Source organism: Lissotriton vulgaris, chromosome 3_1 (assembly GCF_964263255.1).
Source record: "Lissotriton vulgaris chromosome 3_1, aLisVul1.2, whole genome shotgun sequence".
NCBI lineage: Eukaryota > Metazoa > Chordata > Amphibia > Caudata > Salamandridae > Lissotriton > Lissotriton vulgaris.
The window spans coordinates 6,307,111-6,329,157 of record NC_141689.1 but is presented as its reverse complement, the minus strand read 5'-3'; positions in this window follow the sequence as shown (position 1 = coordinate 6,329,157).

The following is a 22,047-nucleotide window of genomic DNA, read 5'->3' as shown; positions in this document are numbered from 1 at the left end:
CACTATGCACACGTACACAAAACTTTTTAGACCAGGCAGAGTAACAAAACGGACAACTGACTTGTGTACTAGCAATTCTGCCACGGACTCAAAAACAGAACCCGAGCCCACGAGCGTCTGCCCAACTAGATCCGAAACCCTATGGTCTAGTATAATAAAGAGTAGTTTCAGGTTTTTTTTAGGATTATTGAAGGAGTAAAGCTCAATTACATGTTCCTCTGCCCACAGAGGCACGCCAATGAAACAATGAAACTCACAAGAAAACCTCACAGACTTCTAATGATTGCAACTTATTTACACTTAAAGGTCTTTAAATGATACGCTGCACCTTCCCCACAATAAAAAATATACACACATATATAGTTTGACAAGCATACGGGGCCTTCAAAGGGGACGTGCAGTGAAGGGAAGAAAGTAAACAGTTTTGTTTACCTTCTCCTGCATCAGTGACAATCACCACAAATAGACATTCTAAAATATTGCTGTTTGATGACGTCTGCTTGGATTTTTGCGGCATATTGTGACAACACTGATTGTACTGACCCATATAAAAGCCAACAAATCTCTTTAATACCTTGATATACAGGGTTGGCTACCTGTCTTAGGGACTACCACTGCATTATGCTCGCAGGAAGTAGGTGGGGAAATGAGGCATGAGAAATGTGTATGGTAGGCAATGAAGAAAACCCCATCTACAAATGCACAGTCCTTTTCCTTTGTTCCAGTGGTTGGACATTGTTCGTTGTACCCCCCGCACTGACTCTTGACAAACTGTTTCTTGTTCGCCCCGCGCACAATTCCCAAGGGTCTCACTGTTGGATTCTGGGAAATGAAGTCCCTCTACACAACGGGACTCAACGCAGGTGTGGAAATTGGCTGAAAGGGGGAGGAGCGTACCTGCTCCAACAAGGTACATGGGGGTTGAACTCACCACTATGCTGTGAATGCACAGTTGGGACGCTTTGGGCGCTGAGGAAGGCAGTGGTCTGCCGAAATGCATTCGCCAGTTTTTTCATTAAAGTTGCTTCCAACTGTATCCTCCTGGGTCTCTGCCTCGTTCCTTTGGAGGGAGTTTTGTGTTCATATATATATATGTGTGTGTGTGTGTGTGTGTGTGTGTGTACGTGTGTGTGTGTGTGTACGTGTGTGTGTGTGTGTGTGTGTGTGTGTGTGTGTACGTGTGTGTGTGTACGTGTGTACGTGTGTGTGTGTACGTGTGTGTGTGTGTGTGTACGTGTGTGTGTACGTGTGTGTGTGTGTGTGTGTGTGTGTGTGTGTGTATATGTGGATTCTGTATGGCGAGAACCTAACCAAAAGGCAGCACAGCTCTGTACAGTGTCAAAGGCAAGCAGTCACTATTCCAAAATGACAGCTTTTTTGGCAACCCGAGATCAGCATCTGACAACAGATCACTCCCATGTCCTTCCACAAAACGGATGCCAATGGAAAAACTCTGAGAACATGTGATCCACAACATTTGGAACAGTTTGAACCGGATTTGTAGACAACAAAAAAAGATTGTTCTAAGCTCAAAAGGAAACTCAAGAATGTCCTATGCCAGGCCTTCTCTGGACTCACTCCTGGACCTTCTGACCCCTGGATTTGTGTCAGCTGAGCCGAACTTCCCTACCAACTCTGGGACAATCTCAGTCGATGTCAACAAAGAGGCTACTTATATCCGCCACTTACAACAGGAGCTTCAAGGCAGTCTTCCAGAAACTGAGCTTATGTGCTTTTCTCAAAGGGGGGGCTTTGAGGGTATCGGGTGTGTTTCTGCAACGCTAAATCTGATCCACTCCTTAAAAAGAGCAGCAATGGCGATTCTGCCAGAAACCTCTGGCCACCATGGGGACATCAAAACACAATGCAGTTTCGTGATGCATGCACTGCACAAGCAGTAGACAAAAGTTTACACCTGCTGTTTGTAGACACCCCAGGGGGCTGGACAGAATAGCATGCGAGGCCCGCCCTGTAGACTGCACTCTGTAGCAATCTCTAATGCAAGATTACTGATGGAACAGTTTGTGCCTCAGTTATACGGACAGTGATTTTCAAGACCAGCTTATCCAGCACAAAGCACCACGCAACAAACTGGTGCCGCCTCACAGCTCTGCTCTTTATAACACAGACACATCACGTTAGACAAAGCAGGTCTCACTTTCAATCAGCTGTTTTTTCGCCAACATCTGGGAATGGCCTCCAGAGTCGTTAACCAAAGTTTGTATTGCCTGCAGCGTCGAAAATGGTCTAGAAAGATGGTTTTAGAAAAAGGCACATCGCCACTGAGTGGCTGTCAGAACCTGGTGAGCCTGGTAGAACATGGTGGGGTCAATGCGGTTCCCAGTAAACCAAAGTCACAACTGGTCCTAACCGGTACTGCCTTGGCTGCACAAGTAGAGGGGTGGAATAATCTGCAGGAATTCAATATGGACGCCTGCGCTCATGCATTCCAAGTATTTTTGCTAAAACAAAGGTGTACTTGCTGCATGGCTTCACAGAGGTGTCCGGAATACCCTATGTGGTACCAAATTTGGGGCACTTGAATTTTTTGGAACTCACAATTGGCTCATTACAAGCTACAACCATTAAAATTCGCCACACAGCCCCGAAAACGCGAGCCTCCTATTCGCCTACGTGAACACACAATCACTGAAATTAAAATGTAAAACTGCCGGCCCTCTCTATCCTAGAACACCCGTATGCTACCAAAAAAGTGCCGTTATACTAGTAATATACGTGCATCACCTCTTCTGAAAAGTGCTGGTACTCTCAAATTATAGAAGTGCCTGCCTGTCCATCGTAAGCAATGTGTGTTACTAACACTGCCGCTGCAGGGTGTAAATACTACACATGGTTTTTCCCTGTAGGGTGTCAGAAGATAAGTCTGTTGTACTATCCTGTGTACAAGTTACTGCTGGTGCTGTCTTACAAGAAACCCTGCTGCTGCCCCTGTGAAAGCTTGAACTGTAGATGTGTGCTAGTCTGCACTTGTACAGCGCTCTCGACGCAGCAGCAAGAGAAACATCTGGAGAGAGGAAGCCAGCTCCCAACAAGCAAACAGCACTTAACCCGGGACATAGGGCAGCAACGAGCCAGGTCACTGCCCTCTGTCCTTGGGACAGACAGAGAGCCGCCTGCACTTGGAAAGCCCTTCCAACCTACTGGGAACAAGAGCGAGTGGTCTTAGGTTACGAATGTTCTTAGGTCTGACAAAGAACGTATAATGCAAGCCTTTGCCTACTTGAGACACGATGCTCTATTAGAGACGGGCCCATGTGGAACAGCAGGGCTGAAAGAGGCACGCCAAGCGCGTGAGCTTACCCCATGGTCCTGCCTTCGGAAGCAGCCGGACCAGCTTGCAGCTCTGCCCAACTTTCTTTTCCTGAAGTCTCGAAGAGCCGCTGCGAGCGAAGTGAAAGCGAGTCACTTCCTGAAACAGCACGCCCGCCTCCGCGAGCTCCGAAGGGGTGGCCTCTGCCTGTCGTGACATCAAGGCAGACAGGGCGCACCTCGCCGCTGCCGAGGCTGCCTCATGGTGGGAGGCCGTCTTAAAGGAACATTGTCATTTCCACCGAGGTCAGTATCTGCAGGAACACACTGATGCTTCAGTATGAAGAAAGAAACCTTTGTTTAATTTCCCACACCAGGAAACAAGCGGGAGGGGGAGCAAGGGAGGTGCCGGCAATGCCGGACCAGACACGGGGGCGTTCCCGGCGTCCCGTGACGTCGGCAAAAGCCAAAGAATGTCGGGAACGCCCCCGTGTCTGGTCCGGCATTGACGGACAGGCCCCTCGTCCAATGGCAAGGCTCCGTTTACGGAGCCAGCCAATCAACGACGAGGGCCGAACCAAAGCACCCTACGGTTCTCAACAGGATTTCGCCTGTGCGGAAAAGCTGCGCAGAGCGCAGCTTCCGCTAGGCGAAACCTAAAAACAGTTTATCGTACTAATTCTTTCGAAGGATAGAGATCATTGCGTGCACTTTTGAAAACTGGACTGTGAGGGGGGGGGGAAAACTAACAAGCATATTCAAGATGGCAACTGGCGTTTGTACAATCCTTGTGATACAATTGTTGACTTTTTCTTCCACATGGTATGACATTCCCATGCTATCATCAATACAATGACACTATGAATGCGAGTGATGTAGAATTTCACACAAAAAAACATTTCTTGTCCATTTGGGGCACAACTAATACAAGGTGATTGGGAGAGAAGTTTTACCCTAATATAATCGATGAGCTCTTCTTTCCAGTGTCTTTTTACAGCGAGCCATCACTGGTAGACTCCCATTGTTCTCTTCTTTCCAGTGTCTTTTACAGCGAGCCATCACTGGTAGGCTCCCATTGTTCTCTTCTTTCCAGTGTCTTTGTACAGTGAGCCATCACTGGTAGGCTCCCATTGTTCTCTTCTTTCCAGTGTCTTTTTACAGTGAGCCATCACTGGTAGGCTCCCATTGTTCTCTTCTTTCCAGTGTCTTTGTACAGTGAACCATCACTGGTAGGCTCCCATTGTTCTCTCCTTTCCAGTGTCTTTGTACAGTGAACCATCACTGGTAGGCTCCCATTGTTCTCTTCTTTCCATTGTTCTCTTCTTTCCAGTGTCTTTTACAGCGAGCCATCACTGGTAGGCTCCCATTGTTCTCTCCTTTCCAGTGTCTTTTACAGCGAGCCATCACTGGTAGGCTCCCATTGTTCTCTTCTTTCCAGTGTCTTTTACAGCGAGCCATCACTGGTAGGCTCCCATTGTTCTCTTCCTTCCAGTGTCTTTTACAGTGAGCCATCACTGGTAGGCTCCCATTGTTCTCTTCTTTCCAGTGTCTTTTACAGGGAGCCATCACTGGTAGGCTCCCATTGTTCTCTTCTTTCCAGTGTCTTTTACAGTGAGCCATCACTGGTAGGCTCCCATTGTTCTCTTCTTTCCAGTGTCTTTTACAGCGAGCCATCACTGGTAGGCTCCCATTGTTCTCTTCTTTCCAGTGTCTTTTACAGCGAGCCATCACTGGTAGGCTCCCATTGTTCTCTTCTTTCCAGTGTCTTTTACAGTGAGCCATCACTGGTAGGCTCCCATTGTTCTCTTCTTTCCAGTGTCTTTTACAGTGAGCCATCACTGGTGGGCTCCCATTGTTCTCTTCTTTCTAGTGTCTTTTACAGCGAGCCATCACTGGTAGGCTCCCATTGTTCTCTTCTTTCCAGTGTCTTTTACAGCGAGCCATCCCTGGTAGGCTCCCATTGTTCTCTTCTTTCCAGTGTCTTTTACAGTGAGCCATCACTGGTAGGCTCCCATTGTTCTCTTCTTTCCAGTGTCTTTTACAGTGAGCCATCACTGGTAGGCTCCCATTGTTCTCTTCTTTCCAGTGTCTTTTACAGCGAGCCATCACTGGTAGGCTCCCATTGTTCTCTTCTTTCCAGTGTCTTTGTACAGTGAGCCATCACTGGTAGGCTCCCATTGTTCTCTTCTTTCCAGTGTCTTTTTACAGTGAGCCATCACTGGTAGGCTCCCATTGTTCTCTTCTTTCCAGTGTCTTTTACAGCGAGCCATCACTGGTAGGCTCCCATTGTTCTCTTCTTTCCAGTGTCTTTTACAGCGAGCCATCACTGGTAGGCTCCCATTGTTCTCTTCTTTCCAGTGTCTTTTACAGCGAGCCGTCACTGGTAGGCTCCCATTGTTCTCTTCTTTCCAGTGTCTTTTACAGCGAGCCGTCACTGGTAGGCTCCCATTGTTCTCTTCTTTCCAGTGTCTTTTACAGCGAGCCATCACTGGTAGGCTCCCATTGTTCTCTTCTTTCCAGTGTCTTTTACAGTGAGCCATCACTGGTAGGTTCCCATTGTTCTCTTCTTTCCAGTGTCTTTTACAGCGAGCCATCACTGGTAGGCTCCCATTGTTCTCTTCTTTCCAGTGTCTTTTACAGCGAGCCATCACTGGTGGACTCCCATTGTTCTCTTCTTTCCAGTGTCTTTTACAGTGAGCCATCACTGGTGGGCTCCCATTGTTCTCTTCTTTCCAGTGTCTTTTACAGCGAGCCATCACTGGTGGGCTCCCATTGTTCTCTTCTTTCCAGTGTCTTTTACAGCGAGCCATCACTGGTGGGCTCCCATTGTTCTCTTCTTTCCAGTGTCTTTTACAGCGAGCCATCACTGGCAGGCTCCCATTGTTCTCTTCTTTCCAGTGTCTTTTACAGCGAGCCATCACTGGTAGGCTCCCATTGTTCTCTTCTTTCCAGTGTCTTTTACAGCGAGCCATCACTGGTGGGCTCCCATTGTTCTCTTCTTTCCAGTGTCTTTTACAGCGAGCCATCACTGGTGGGCTCCCATTGTTCTCTTCTTTCCAGTGTCTTTTACAGCGAGCCATCACTGGTGGGCTCCCATTGTTCTCTTCTTTCCAGTGTCTTTTACAGCGAGCCATCACTGGTAGGCTCCCATTGTTCTCTTCTTTCCAGTGTCTTTTACAGCGAGCCATCACTGGTGGGCTCCCATTGTTCTCTTCTTTCCAGTGTCTTTTACAGCGAGCCATCACTGGCAGGCTCCCATTGTTCTCTTCTTTCCAGTGTCTTTTACAGCGAGCCATCACTGGTAGGCTCCCATTGTTCTCTTCCTTCCAGTGTCTTTTACAGCGAGCCATCGCTGGTAGGCTCCCATTGTTCTCCTCTTTCCACTGTCCTTTACAGCGAGCCATCACTGGTGGGCTCCCATTGTTCTCTTCTTTCCAGTGTCTTTTACAGCGAGCCATCACTGGTAGGCTTCCATTGTTCTCTTCTTTCCAGTGCCTTTTTACAGCGAGCCATCACTGGTAGGCTCCCATTGTTCTCCTCTTTCCACTGTCCTTTACAGCGAGCCATCACTGGTGGGCTCCCATTGTTCTCTTCTTTCCAGTGTCTTTTACAGCGAGCCATCACTGGTAGGCTCCCATTGTTCTCTTCTTTCCAGTGTCTTTTACAGCGAGCCATCACTGGTAGGCTCCCATTGTTCTCTTCTTTCCAGTGTCTTTTACAGCGAGCCATCACTGGTAGGCTCCCATTGTTCTCTTCTTTCCAGTGTCTTTTACAGCGAGCCATCACTGGTGGGCTCCCATTGTTCTCTTCTTTCCAGTGTCTTTTACAGTGAGCCATCACTGGTAGACTGCCATTGTTCTCTTCTTTCCAGTGTCTTTTACAGCGAGCCATCACTGGTGGGCTCCCATTGTTCTGTTCTTTCCAGTGTCTTTTACAGTGAGCCATCACTGGTAGGCTCCCATTGTTCTCTTCCTTCCAGTGTCTTTTACAGTGAGCCATCACTGGTAGGCTCCCATTGTTCTCTTCTTTCCAGTGTCTTTTACAGCGAGCCATCACTGGCAGGCTCCCATTGTTCTCTTCTTTCCAGTGTCTTTTACAGTGAGCCATCACTGGTGGGCTCCCATTGTTCTCTTCCTTCCAGTGTCTTTTACAACGAGCCATCACTGGTAGGCTCCCATTGTTCTCTTCGTTCCGGTGTCTTTTACAGTGAGCCATCTCTGGTAGGCTCCCATTGTTCTCTTCTTTCCAGTGTCTTTTACAGCGAACCATCACTGGTAGGCTCCCATTGTTCTCTTCTTTCCAGTGTCTTTTACAGCGAGCCATCACTGGTAGGCTCCCATTGTTCTCTTCTTTCCAGTGTCTTTTACAGCGAGCCATCACTGGTAGGCTCCCATTGTTCTCTTCTTTCCAGTGTCTTTTACAGCGAGCCATCACTGGTAGGCTCCCATTGTTCTCTTCTTTCCAGTGTCTTTTACAGCGAGCCATCACTGGTGGGCTCCCATTGTTCTCTTCTTTCTAGTGTCTTTTACAGCGAGCCATCACTGGTAGGCTCCCATTGTTCTCTTCTTTCCAGTGTCTTTTACAGCGAGCCATCGCTGGTAGGCTCCCATTGTTCTCTTCCTTCCAGTGTCTTTTACAGCGAGCCATCACTGGTAGGCTCCCATTGTTCTCTTCTTTCCAGTGTCTTTTACAGGGAGCCATCACTGGTAGGCTCCCATTGTTCTCTTCTTTCCAGTGTCTTTTACAGTGAGCCATCACTGGTAGGCTCCCATTGTTCTCTTCTTTCCAGTGTCTTTTACAGTGAGCCATCACTGGTAGGCTCCCATTGTTCTCTTCTTTCCAGTGTCTTTTACAGCGAGCCATCACTGGTAGGCTCCCATTGTTCTCTTCCTTCCAGTGTCTTTTACAGCGAGCCATCACTGGTAGGCTCCCATTGTTCTCTTCTTTCCAGTGTCTTTTACAGCGAGCCATCACTGGTAGGCTCCCATTGTTCTCTTCTTTCCAGTGTCTTTTACAGCGAGCCATCACTGGTAGGCTCCCATTGTTCTCTTCTTTCCAGTGTCTTTTACAGCGAGCCATCACTGGTAGGCTCCCATTGTTCTCTTCTTTCCAGTGTCTTTTACAGCGAGCCATCACTGGTAGGCTCCCATTGTTCTCTTCTTTCCAGTGTCTTTTACAGCAAGCCATCACTGGTAGGCTCCCATTGTTCTCTTCCTTCCAGTGCCTTTTTACAGCGAGCCATCACTGGTAGGCTCCCATTGTTCTCTTCTTTCCAGTGTCTTTTACAGCGAGCCATCGCTGGTAGGCTCCCATTGTTCTCTTCGTTCCGGTGTCTTTTACAGTGAGCCATCACTGGTAGGCTCCCATTGTTCTCTTCTTTCCAGTGTCTTTCATTGTTCTCTTCTTTCCAGTGCCTTTTTACAGCGAGCCATCACTGGTAGGCTCCCATTGTTCTCTTCTTTCCAGTGCCTTTTTACAGCGAGCCATCACTGGTAGGCTCCCATTGTTCTCTTCTTTCCAGTGTCTTTTACAGCGAGCCATCTCTGGTAGGCTCCCATTGTTCTCTTCTTTCCAGTGTCTTTTACAGTGAGCCATCACTGGTAGGCTCCCATTGTTCTCTTCTTTCCAGTGTCTTTTACAGCGAGCCATCACTGGTAGGCTCCCATTGTTCTCTTCGTTCCGGTGTCTTTTACAGTGAGCAATCTCTGGTAGGCTCCCATTGTTCTCTTCTTTCCAGTGTCTTTTACAGCGAGCCATCACTGGTAGGCTCCCATTGTTCTCTTCCTTCCAGTGTCTTTTACAGCGAGCCATCACTGGTAGGCTCCCATTGTTCTCTTCTTTCCAGTGTCTTTTACAGCGAGCCATCACTGGTGGGCTCCCATTGTTCTGTTCTTTCCAGTGTCTTTTACAGCGAGCCATCACTGGCAGGCTCCCATTGTTCTCTTCTTTCCAGTGTCTTTTACAGCGAGCCATCACTGGTAGGCTCCCATTGTTCTCTTCTTTCCAGTGTCTTTTACAGCGAGCCATCGCTGGTAGGCTCCCATTGTTCTCTTCTTTCCAGTGTCTTTTTACAGCGAGCCATCTCTGGTAGGCTCCCATTGTTCTCTTCTTTCCAGTGTCTTTTACAGTGAGCCATCACTGGTGGGCTCCCATTGTTCTCTTCTTTCCAGTGTCTTTTACAGCGAGCCATCACTGGTGGGCTCCCATTGTTCTCTTCTTTCCAGTGTCTTTTACAGCGAGCCATCACTGGTAGGCTCCCATTGTTCTCTTCTTTCCAGTGTCTTTTACAGTGAGCCATCACTGGTAGGCTCCCATTGTTCTCTTCCTTCCAGTGTCTTTTACAGTGAGCCATCACTGGTAGGCTCCCATTGTTCTCTTCTTTCCAGTGTCTTTTACAGCGAGCCATCACTGGTGGGCTCCCATTGTTCTCTTCTTTCCAGTGTCTTTTACAGCAAGCCATCACTGGTAGGCTCCCATTGTTCTCTTCTTTCCAGTGTCTTTTACAGTGAGCCATCACTGGTAGGCTCCCATTGTTCTCTTCTTTCCAGTGTCTTTTACAGTGAGCCATCGCTGGTAGGCTCCCATTGTTCTCTTCTTTCCAGTGTCTTTTACAGCGAGCCATCACTGGTAGGCTCCCATTGTTCTCTTCTTTTCAGTGTCTTTTACAGCGAGCCATCACTGGTAGGCTCCCATTGTTCTCTTCTTTCCAGTGTCTTTTACAGCGAGCCATCACTGGTAGGCTTCCGTTGTTCTCTTCTTTCCAGAGTCTTTTACAGCGAGCCATCACTGGTAGGCTCCCATTGTTCTCTTCTTTCCAGTGTCTTTTACAGCGAGCCATCACTGGTAGGCTCCCATTGTTCTCTTCTTTCCAGTGTCTTTTACAGCGAGCCATCACTGGTAGGCTCCCATTGTTCTCTTCTTTCCAGTGTCTTTTACAGAGAGCCATCACTGGTGGGCTCCCATTGTTCTCTTCTTTCCAGTGTCTTTTACAGCGAGCCATCACTGGCAGGCTCCCATTGTTCTCTTCTTTCCAGAGTCTTTTACAGTGAGCCATCGCTGGTAGGCTCCCATTGTTCTCTTCTTTCCAGTGTCTTTTACAGTAAGCCATCACTGGTAGGCTCCCATTGTTCTCTTCTTTCCAGTGTCTGTGACAGCGAGCCATCGCTGGTAGGCTCCCATTGTTCTCTTCTTTCCAGTGTCTTTTACAGCGAGCCATCACTGGTGGGCTCCCATTGTTCTCTTCTTTCCAGTGTCTTTGTACAGTGAGCCATCACTGGTAGGCTCCCATTGTTCTCTTCTTTCCAGTGTCTTTTTACAGTGAGCCATCACTGGTAGGCTCCCATTGTTCTCTTCTTTCCAGTGTCTTTTACAGCGAGCCGTCACTGGTAGGCTCCCATTGTTCTCTTCTTTCCAGTGTCTTTTACAGCGAGCCATCACTTGTAGGCTCCCATTGTTCTCTTCTTTCCAGTGTCTTTTACAGTGAGCCATCGCTGGTAGGCTCCCATTGTTCTCTTCTTTCCAGTGTCTTTTACAGCGAGCCATCACTAGTGGGCTCCCATTGTTCTCTTCTTTCCAGTATCTTTTACAGCGAGTCATCACTGGTAGGCTCCCATTGTTCTCTTCCTTCCAGTGTCTTTTACAACGAGCCATCACTGGTAGGCTCCCATTGTTCTCTTCTTTCCAGTGTCTTTTTACAGCGAGCCATCACTGGCAGGCTCCCATTGTTCTCTTCTTTCCAGTGTCTTTTACAGCGAGCCATCACTGGTGGGCTCCCATTGTTCTCTTCTTTCCAGTGTCTTTTTACAGCGAGCCATCTCTGGTGGGCTCCCATTGTTCTCTTCTTTCCAGTGTCTTTTACAGTGAGCCATCACTGGTAGACTGCCATTGTTCTCTTCTTTCCAGTGTCTTTTACAGCGAGCCATCACTGGTAGGCTCCCATTGTTCTCTTCTTTCCAGTGTCTTTTACAGCGAGCCATCACTGGTAGGCTCCCATTGTTCTCTTCTTTCCAGTGTCTTTTTACAGCGAGCCATCACTGGTAGGCTCCCATTGTTCTCTTCGTTCCGGTGTCTTTTACAGTGAGCCATCACTGGTGGGCTCCCATTGTTCTCTTCTTTCCAGTGTCTTTCATTGTTCTCTTCTTTCCAGTGTCTTTTACAGCGAGCCATCACTGGTGGGCTCCCATTGTTCTCTTCTTTCCAGTGTCTTTTACAGTGAGCCATCACTGGTCGGCTCCCATTGTTCTCTTCTTTCCAGTGTCTTTTACAGCGAGCCATCACTGGTGGGCTCCCATTGTTCTCTTCTTTCCAGTGTCTTTTACAGCGAGCCATCACTGGTAGGCTCCCATTGTTCTCTTCTTTCCAGTGTCTTTTACAGCGAGCCATCACTGGTAGGCTCCCATTGTTCTCTTCTTTCCAGTGTCTTTTACAGCGAGCCATCACTGGTAGGCTCCCATTGTTCTCTTCGTTCCGGTGTCTTTTACAGTGAGCAATCTCTGGTAGGCTCCCATTGTTCTCTTCTTTCCAGTGTCTTTTACAGTGAGCCATCTCTGGTAGGCTCCCATTGTTCTCTTCTTTCCAGTGTCTTTTACAGCGAGCCATCACTGGTAGGCTCCCATTGTTCTCTTCTTTCCAGTGTCTTTTACAGCGAGCCATCACTGGTAGGCTCCCATTGTTCTCTTCTTTCCAGTGTCTTTTACAGCGAGCCATCACTGGTAGGCTCCCATTGTTCTCTTCTTTCCAGTGTCTTTTACAGCGAGCCATCACTGGTAGGGTCCCATTGTTCTCTTCTTTCCAGTGTCTTTTCCAGCGAGCCATCACTGGTAGGCTCCCATTGTTCTCTTCTTTCCAGTGTCTTTTACAGCGAGCCAACACTGGTAGGCTCCCATTGTTCTCTTCCTTCCAGTGTCTTTTACAGTGAGCCATCACTGGCAGGCTCCCATTGTTCTCTTCTTTCCAGTGTCTTTTTACAGCGAGCCATCTCTGGTAGGCTCCCATTGTTCTCTTCTTTCCAGTGTCTTTTTACAGCGAGCCATCTCTGGTAGGCTGCCATTGTTCTCTTCCTTCCAGTGTCTTTTACAGTGAGCCATCACTGGCAGGCTCCCATTGTTCTCTTCTTTCCAGTGTCTTTTACAGCGAGCCATCACTGGCAGGCTCCCATTGTTCTCTTCTTTCCAGTGTCTTTTACAGCGAGCCATCACTGGTAGGCTCCCATTGTTCTCTTCCTTCCAGTGTCTTTTACAGCGAGCCATCACTGGTGGGCTCCCATTGTTCATCTTGGTGTTGGCGCTGTTGAGCACCGGCGATGGAGCTATGCTTCCAGCTCGGGTCCAGATTCCATGTTGCAGGGCGAGGTTGTTCTTTCTCTGTGGTCACAATCCCTCTTCCCTGTTTACTAACTAATCTATCGCTGGTACCTTAGACACGGTACCCGCACCCTATTCTTTATCCGTGAAGTCCATCCCTACTAACCCTATCCTATCTTGGTGTAGCGTTCCTCCATCAAGTTGATAAAAACCCCATGTGAAAAAGGGGGGGTTTGGGGGAGCCAAAGGAAGAGAGGGTGGAGTGGGGTCAGGCTGGAGATGGACCAAGGGGGACAGAGACTCCGCACAAATGAGCCCACCAATTGGGCCCAACAGGATGAGATTTCAGGTACAAGTAGACCAACAAGCTGGGGGCTTCTGAATAGCCCTTCTTTCTTTCTTGTCGGTGTTAGTGCCTCGTCCAGAATCTTGGCTCTGCGGCTCCGCCTTGGTCATAGTCATAGGTGTTCCACTCCTTGCAGTCAGGCTGTGCATCGCGTCCGACCTCTCTCTTCCAATGACTGGAGGGCATTCTTGAATCTAGCAGTGAGTATAAAACACATTTTTTGAGAACTGGCAGGGGAAGATGTTACACAATTTTAGTTTTCTCTCCCAACCCCAGGCAGCTAAGAAAATACGTATTATCTACTAAAAAGGAAGGCAATGTGGATACACTGTGTCTTTTTGTCTGGGTATACTTATTCATTCCTACTTTTCACTGTTGTGCGGGTCTACGAACACCCATGGGAATTCCAATCATACATATTATCCTTCGTGTACTTTTCTCTTTCACAAATATGGTTGTGGCAGGAAATCTAAAACTATTAACCATATGGTCTGTCAAATTCAAACTAACTTTTCCAGGAAAAAACGTTGTTACAAAACAAATTCCTGCAGGGCTACATTTTCTTCAAGATTTGTTAACCACAATAGAAGGTGTGATGCGTTATTATCATGGGCCTAATCATTTTTATACACATTTTTCTCATTTCTGTGCCATCCTTTGCAATCTAGTTACTTCACTAGTCAATTAAGGACTTGCATTGTCGTTACAACTCATATGTAGGGTGACCAGAATTCTAAAACCAAAACAACCAAGGACATTTCACAAAATTGGGAGAAGGACTACTATGTTACTTCGGACGATGAGCGCGCTCCTTAGCAGAGAGTTACAGAACAGTCAGTAAGAATATACATAGGTTGCGATTTTTAAACGTGGCGGCTTGCCTGCCAATCAAATTGTTTCCTGGAAACAACGGCTAACTATCCCTGTTTTGTAGAACGAGAAAAACACCTCCCACCAATTTTTGTAGATTATCTTTAAAAACCGGGACATGAGCTACATTTCTTGAAATGTTTCTGGGACAGCTGGTACAAAACTGGGACCATCCTGGCAAAACTGGGAAGTTTGGTCACTCTACTTATGTGCAGGGTGTGCAGTAACATGAACGATGATGGTGGTGCTACTAAGGTATCTAAAACAAACGCCACTGACATATAGCTCCCTTTTAAGGGTCAGTTTAGGGGGCATAAGTCGTCTTACCCATCCTTTCATTTTCAGCCAATTAAATTCCATCATTTTACAGAAAGGAGGGGTAGTAACATGGCAAAATATAGTATTTCGTTTCTGTCAATTTATTCAAACACTGTTGTGTTGAAGCCAATTAGACGTGTACTTGTGAGGTACAGTGTCGTCATTTATTCAAAAGCAAATTCACAGCATTCTGTGAGGTGAACGGCTAAGAGTGAGTCCACCCAGTTGTCACATGGAATTGATCCCAGCATGGTCATTCCTGGACAGCGTAGGTAGGCTCTAAAAGAGAGAGAGAGAGAGAGAGAGAGAGAGGGAGAGAGAGAGAGAGAGAGAGAGAGAGAGAGAGAGAGAGAGAGAGAGAGAGAGAGAGAGAGAGGGAGAGAGAGAGAGAGAGAGAGAGGGAGAGAGAGAGAGAGAGAGTGAGTGCACTACAACAAGTTTATCCAGTGCACTTACCACGTAGAACAGTACAGGACAATTCATACATTTAAGCACATAAACCAAAGAAAAACACAAAACGCACAGTTTTTGTACACACAATACGCAATAGGACGTGACAATACATGCACCAAGCACGAAAAACGCAGCGTTAGTTACACAAAAAGGGACTTTTCATGCACGTCGCGCAACTCATAGTCCATTTCAATTTACCCAGGGGCTAGGCTCCTTCCTTCCCCTTTTGACAGTAGAAGATCTAAGCAGATGACCTGAAAAATACTTACTTTCTTTTCCTGATGGCTAGACACAAGTGCAGTCGTACAAATATCTACAGTGGGGTCCCCCAATATCTAGCAGCGATAGTTCGAGTTGATGTATCGGCGTAAAGTAGGGATGCCAATCAGATGTACAATGGCACAGCTCTTATGTTTCTATGTGGACGGAAGAAGAAGAGGTAAATCTCAAACATGACAATGTCGCTAGCTTCTAGTTGGTGGGAGATAGTACGAACCCAAGCTCAGGGGCCCTTCACTTCTTCATTTGGTCAGTTCATAAATCGAAATTCATCAGTGTCGCTAATGCACGTCACTTTGCTAGTAACCCAGTCACACAAAAGCATTCTCACATGGGCCCATACGTACATGACACACACGTGCGTACTACACAAACATTTCACGTATTCAGAGATAGTCCCTACACACAAAGCGGAATTTCATAACACTAGCCTATTTTCACCTAAAGGACAGTGTGCTAAGCCTTTCCAACCTTCAGTTGAAAACACAGCTATAACCTAGAGAAAAGGGGTGCGAGGGGCTGTTAGAAGGCGACCGTTGCCGAGTGCCAGAGTCAGGCCTCCGGGAGAGGAGGACTACACATTTGTGGTCACATACACAGCAACACCAGCACACTACACAGGGACACCACACTAGAAGGGTATAGCCAGGGGAATACTTTATTTATAAAATTCTACTTCAGGACAGGTAGGTTGCAAAATGAGGATCGGGGGCTAGTTTCTTGGGGGGGATGGACGGTTTCGCTTGTGGAGGGGTAAGTAGGAAGCCTGGGGGTGTGGGGGGGGGGTTCTCTTGCGATACTCACAGGCTCGCCGGCACAGTCTCTAGTCTCTACTTCAACCTTTGTGGCGCGGGGGGAAGGGCTCCCAGGGGGTAGGCCATGGCAGGAGACTCCATGCGTAAGGCTCTCAATCCTCGAGCTGCGCGTGCGTAGATCTCTCTCCGGGGGCAAGGGTCCAGGTCGGGGTACACAATCAGGCTGCGGTGGATACCCTGGAGTGGGGCGTCCCTCAAGCCCTCTCAGGGGTGGTGCAATCTGGGCTGTCGAAGGGGCGTGTAGCAGGCGTACCCTTCGCACCCTGGAGCGCCACGTCCCTCAAGCGCTCCCAGGGGGGGGGGTACAATTTGGCTGGCAAAAGAGGCGTACAACAGGCGTACCTTCGCACCATGGAGCGCGACGTCCCACAAGCGATCCCAGGGTGGATACGATGGAGGCGATGGCCAGGAGGCGCACAACCGGCGTACTCCTCGCACCCTGGAGCGCGACGTCCCTCGAGCGCTCTCAGGATTAGTACGCTTGAGGCGGGCAGAGAAGCGTATGGCAGGCGTATCCTTCGCACCCTGGAGCGCGACGTCCCCCAAGCGCTTCCAGGGATGGTACGATTGAGGCGATCACAGAGGCGTACAATAGGGGTACTCCTCGCACCCTGGAGCGCGACGTCCCTCGAGCGCTCCCAGGGATGGTACACTCTGTGATAGTAGTGAGGCTCGCGACACTTGGTACAGCACGAGACTCAAGCCGCGACCAGGTCTGCAGGGCTCGAGTCGGGGGTGCTAGGCGTCCTCCTCACGATGACTGGGCATTTAGGTGAGCCGAGATTCAATCTTCAGGGCTCTTAGGTCTCTTGTAGGTGGTCACGGTGTTCCTTCTCCGTTCGCCGCAACCACGCCAGCAGGGCTTTCCTTCTCTGATCCAACTGCCCTCCCCCTGCATCGGCTGTTGTTTTAAAACTTTCTCGGTTCGTCCTTTCTTCCTGGCTCACGCCCCCTTCCAGATGCCTCCTTGGGGTCCGGGAGGGGGGGGCAGAGCGGCCTCCCTCGCCATTTGGTAATTTCTCCTTTCAAGTCTGGAGGTGGGAGGGGTTCTTGGTAGCCCGGCAGGGATCGGGCCGGCCTGGCGGGAGGTGGTATTGAAACTCCTCCACCCCATCCTGCTGGTCAGAGGCTCGTCCCCCCCCAGCTGTCCAGGGGGTGCTGGGGGTCTAGTTTCACTGTGGTCGGGCTCTGGGGGCAGGGCGCTGGCTGGCCTAACTCTGGTTGATGGTCCTGGGCCGTGGGGTCTCCGTTCTCGGGGAGAAGGGTGGGGGCTGCGCTGTGGTGGTTGCTATTACTGGGGGAAGAGGGACAGAGTTACGTGGGTGAGGAGTGTCGCTCATGTGGGTGCAGGGTTACGCTGAGGCGGTCAGGTCTAACACACGTCCCCCAGCTGAAAGGCAGGGAGAACTACTCATTTCCTTGGGGGTTCACCTCACTGAGGCGGAAGAACCAGGATAGACCGTCCGCATTGGCGTGATCCGCGCCTGGGCGGTGTTCGATGGTGAAGTCCATCCCCTGGAGGGAAATGGACCACCGCAACAGCTTGGGGTTTTCTCCTCTCATCTGCATGAGCCACCGGAGAGGCCGGTGGTCGATTTGGACCCGGAAGTGGGTTCCGAATAGGTATGGCCTCAGTTTCTTCAGGGCCCAAACCACCGCAAATGCCTCTCGCTCAATGGTGCTCCATCTTCGCTCTCTGGGTAGTAATCTCCTACTGAGGAAGACGACGGGTCTGTCTTGGCCCTCCTCATCTAGCTGGGATAGCACGGCCCCTATGCCATGTTCGGAAGCGTCGGTCTGGACGACAAACTCCCGAGAATAATTGGGGGCCTGGAGTACTGGGGCGGTGCAAACGGCAGTCTTCAAGGTGTCAAACGCCGTCTGACAGGTGGGAGTCCAGTGTACCTTCTTCGGCTGTCTCTTAGAGATTAATTTAGTTAGGGGTCCCACTATGCTGCCATACCCTTTGATGAACCTCCGGTAGTAGCCGGTGAGGCTGAGAAAGGCCCTCACTCCGTTCTGGGTCGTTGGGGGTTCCCAAGCCAGGATGGCATCGATCTTGGGTTGGAAGGGCGCCACCTGGCTGCTCCCTACCTGGTGCCCGAGGTAGACCACTGAACCCTGGCCAATCTGACATTTACTGGCTTTGATGCTGAGGCTGGCCTTGCGGAGGGCCAGCAGTACCTCCCAGAGGTGTCGCAAGTGTTCCCCCCAGTCGGTGCTGAACACAGCAATATCATCCAGGTAGGCAGCACTGAACTCTTCCAGCCCCGCCAGCACCCGGTTGACCAGCCTCTGAAAGGTGGCCGGGGCGTTCTTCATCCCGAAGGGCATCACCCAGAATTGGTAGTGCCCATCGGGAGTGCAGAAGGCCGATCTCTCCTTGGCTCATTTAGTAAGGGCAATCTGCCAGTATCCCGAGGTCAGGTCGAAAGTACTGAGATAGTGTGCCGCCCCCAACCGGTCAATGAGTTTGTCAGCCCGAGGAATGGGGTGAGCATCTGTGCGGGTGACGGCATTGAGCCCGCGGTAGTCCACGCAGAACCTCAGTTCGGGCCGTGCCCCTGGGGCGGCCGCTTTTGGGACTAGGACCATGGGATTGGCCCACGGACTGTCAGAGGACTCCACGACTACTCCTAGGGCCAGCATCTTGGAGACCTCCTCCTTAATGCATGTCCGGACTCGGTCGGGGACACGGTAGGCCTTGTGCGGCACAGGGGTACTGTCTCCAGTGTCCACGTCGTGAACACACCAATCGGTGATGCTGGGGACCAGGGAGAATAAGTCCGCGAACTGTCCCAACAGCCGGCAACAGTCTTCTCATTGTTCAGGGGTTAGAGAGGGGGGGAGAATCACTCCCTCTACGGAGCCGTCCTGTTCCGTAGCCCGCAGAAGGTCGGGCAGGTGTTCGGTCTCTTCTTCCGTTCCGTCATCGGTGGCGAGGAGCATGCTCACCTCAGACCGCTCGAAGTGGGGTTTGAGGCGGTTCACGTGGAGGACCCTTAAAGGGTTCCTTGGGGACTAGACATCGACCAGGTAGGTGACCTGGCTCTTGCGCTCCACGACTTTGAAGGGGCCGGTCCATTTGTCCTGGAGGGCGCAGGGCTCCACCGGTGCCATCACCCACACCTGCTGACCAGGCTGAAACTCCACCAACATAGCATTTTGGTCATACCAGCGTTTCATTTCGGCCTGGCTAGCCTCGTGGTTGGCCTCCGCCAGTTCCCGGAACTTCCGAGTCTGATTCCTCAGGGCCAGGATGTACCGGAATACTTCCTGGGGAGGGTTCTGGGGGGCTGTCTCCCAGCCCTCTTTCACTAGACTCAGTGGCCCTCGGACGGGATGACCGTAGAGTAGTTCAAACAAGCTGAATCCCAGGGACTTCTGGGGGACTTCTCGGTATGCGAACAAGAGGCAGGGTAGGAGGACGTCCCACTTGCGCCTCAGGGACTCTTCCAGCCCCATGATCATTTCTTTGAGGGTACGGTTAAATCGCTCGACCAGACCATTGCCTTGGGGGTGGTACGGGGTGGTGAATTTGTACGTCACCCCACACTCCTGCCACAGGGACTTCATATATTTGGAGATGAAGTTTGTCCCCCTGTCGCTTACTACCTCCCGGGGGAATCCTACTCGAGAGAATATCCCCATCAGGGCCCTCCCCACTACGGGGGCTGTCACTGTTCGGAGGGGGATGGCCTCCGGGTACCTGGTGGCATGGTCCACCAGGACGAGGATGAATCTGTGGCCCATGGCGGTACGGGGGTCGAGAGGCCCCACAATGTTGATTCCCACTCGGTCAAATGGGGTACTGACCACCGCAAAGGGCTGGAGTGGGGCCTTTCGCCTTCCCCCACTCTTCCCGCTAGCCTGGCAGGTCTGGCAGGACTGGCAGTGGGTCACTACATTTTGGCGCATCCTGGGCCAGTAAATATGGGTGACTAGCAGGTGGAAGGTCTTATCCTGTCCCAAGTGTCCGGCAAGATGAACATCGTGGGCTAGGCCCAGTAGGAAATCCCGGAAGCACAGGGGCACCACCAGTACCCGGGCGGATCCCAGCTCAGCAGCCTTGGGTTCGCTATAGAGGAGAACATTCTCCCAGTAGATCCAGTGGGACTCGGACTGGTCTCCGGCTGCCTGGGCGGTGGCCTGCTGCCGGACGCCCAGGAGAGTGGGGCAGGTGGTCTGTTCTTGGCAGAACTCTTCCCAGGAAGGTCCACCCTCCTGCCGCCATTGGTCCAGCCCAGGGATTTCTCTAAGCTCTGCGATCTGCTTTCCGGTGGGGCCCTGGGTACCTCCTTCTAGATCGGCTTCCCCGGGGGAGTCGGGGTCTGAACCGGAGGGGTCAGGTCGGCTGTCCTCCCCCTCTCCTCCCCCCAAGGTGGGGTTTTGGCCCCCTCCCTCTGGATTACTCATCCGGGCGGCCATGGCCCGGGTGGTGGCGCACACCCACTCAGGTAGACCCATCATTCTCAGATGGGTCTGCCTTTCTACTTGTGGCCCACGGGGAGGTTTCCAGGTCGTTGCCCAGTAAACAGTCGACTGGCATGGAGGTTTGGACCGCTACCTGTAGGGGCCAGTCCATTTGTCCTGGAGGGCGCAGGGCTCCACCGGTGCCATCACCCACACCTGCTGACCACGCTGAAACTCCACCAACGTAGCGTTTTGGTCATACCAGCGTTTCATTTCGGCCTGGCTAGCCTCGTGGTTGGCCTCCGCCAGTTCCCGGAACTTCCGAGTCTGATTCCTCAGGGCCAGGATGTACCGGAATACTTCCTGGGGAGGGTTCTGGGGGCTGTCTCCCAGCCCTCTTTCACTAGACTCAGTGGCCCTCGGACGGGATGACCGTAGAGTAGTTCAAACGAGCTGAATCCCAGGGACTTCTGGGGGACTTCTCGGTATGCGAACAAGAGGCAGGGTAGGAGGACGTCCCACTTGCGTCTCACGGGCTCTTCCAGCCCCATGATCATTTCTTTGAGGGTCCGGTTAAATCGCTCGACCAGACCATTGCCTTGGGGGTGGTACGGGGTGGTGACTTTGTACGTCACCCCACACTCCTGCCACAGGGACTTCATATATATGGAGATGAAGTTTGTCCCCCTGTCGCTTACTACCTCCCGGGGGAATCCTACTCGAGAGAATATCCCCATCAGGGCCCGCCCCACTACGGGGGCTGTCACTGTTCGGAGGGGGATGGCCTCCGGGAACCTGGTGGCATGGTCCACCAGGACGAGGATGAATCTGTGGCCATGGCGGTACGAGGGTCGAGAGGTCCCACAATGTCGATTCCCACTCGGTCAAATGGGGTACTGACCACCGGAAAGGGCTGGAGTGGGGCCTTTCACCTTCCCCCACTCTTCCCGCTAGCCTGGCAGGTCTGGCAGGACTGGCAGTGGGTCACTACATTTTGGCGCATCCTGGGCCAGTAAAAATGGGTGACTAGCAGGTGGAAGGTCTTTTCCTGTCCCAAGTGTCCGGCGAGATGAACATCGTGGGCTAGGCCCAGTAGGAAATCCCGGAAGCACAGGGGCACCACCAGTACCCGGGCGGATCCCAGCTCAGCAGCCTTGGGTTCGCTATAGAGGAGAACATTCTCCCAGTAGATCCAGTGGGACCCGGACTGGTCTCCGGCTGCCTGGGAGGTGGCCTGCTGCCGGACGCCCAGTAGAGTGGGGCAGGTGGTCTGTTCTTGGCAGAACTCTTCCCAGGAAGGTCCACCCTCCTGCCGCCATTGGTCCAACCCGGGGATATCTCTAAGCTCTGCGATCTGCTCTCCGGTGGGGCCCTGGGTACCTCCTTCTAGTCGGGGTCTGAACCGGAGGGGTCAGGTCGGCTGTCCTCCCCCTCTCCTTCCCCCAAGGTTGGGTTTTGGCCCCCTCCCTCTGGAATACTCATCCGGGCGGCCATGGCCCGGGTGGTGGCGCACACCCACTCAGGTAGACCCATCATCCTCAGATGGATCTGCCTTTCTACTTGGGGCCCACGGGGAGGTTTCCAGGTCGTTGCCCAGTAAACAGTCGACTGGCGTGGAGGTGCGGACCGCTACCTGTAGGGTGCCAGTTACTCCTTCCCATTCAAAGGGAATTCGGGCCATTTTGCACAGGCTCTTAGAGTTGTCGGCCGCAATGACTGGACAGAGGACGTGAGGAACAATCTGCTCCGGGGATACTAGTTGACAGCGAACAGAGGTGACACTGGCACCGGTGTCGCGGAGGGCCTCTACCCGGTGTCCATTGACGGTAACCCACTGCGCGTACTTCGTAGTGTTGGGTGGGAGGGGGGTGCCGGGGACCATCCCTCCATCTCCGAGGTAGACCAAGGACATGGCCTTGGGTTCCCACTCCTCAGGAGCTTCGAACTCCTCTTCTAGGGTGACCGCCGTCAGGTGACGGGG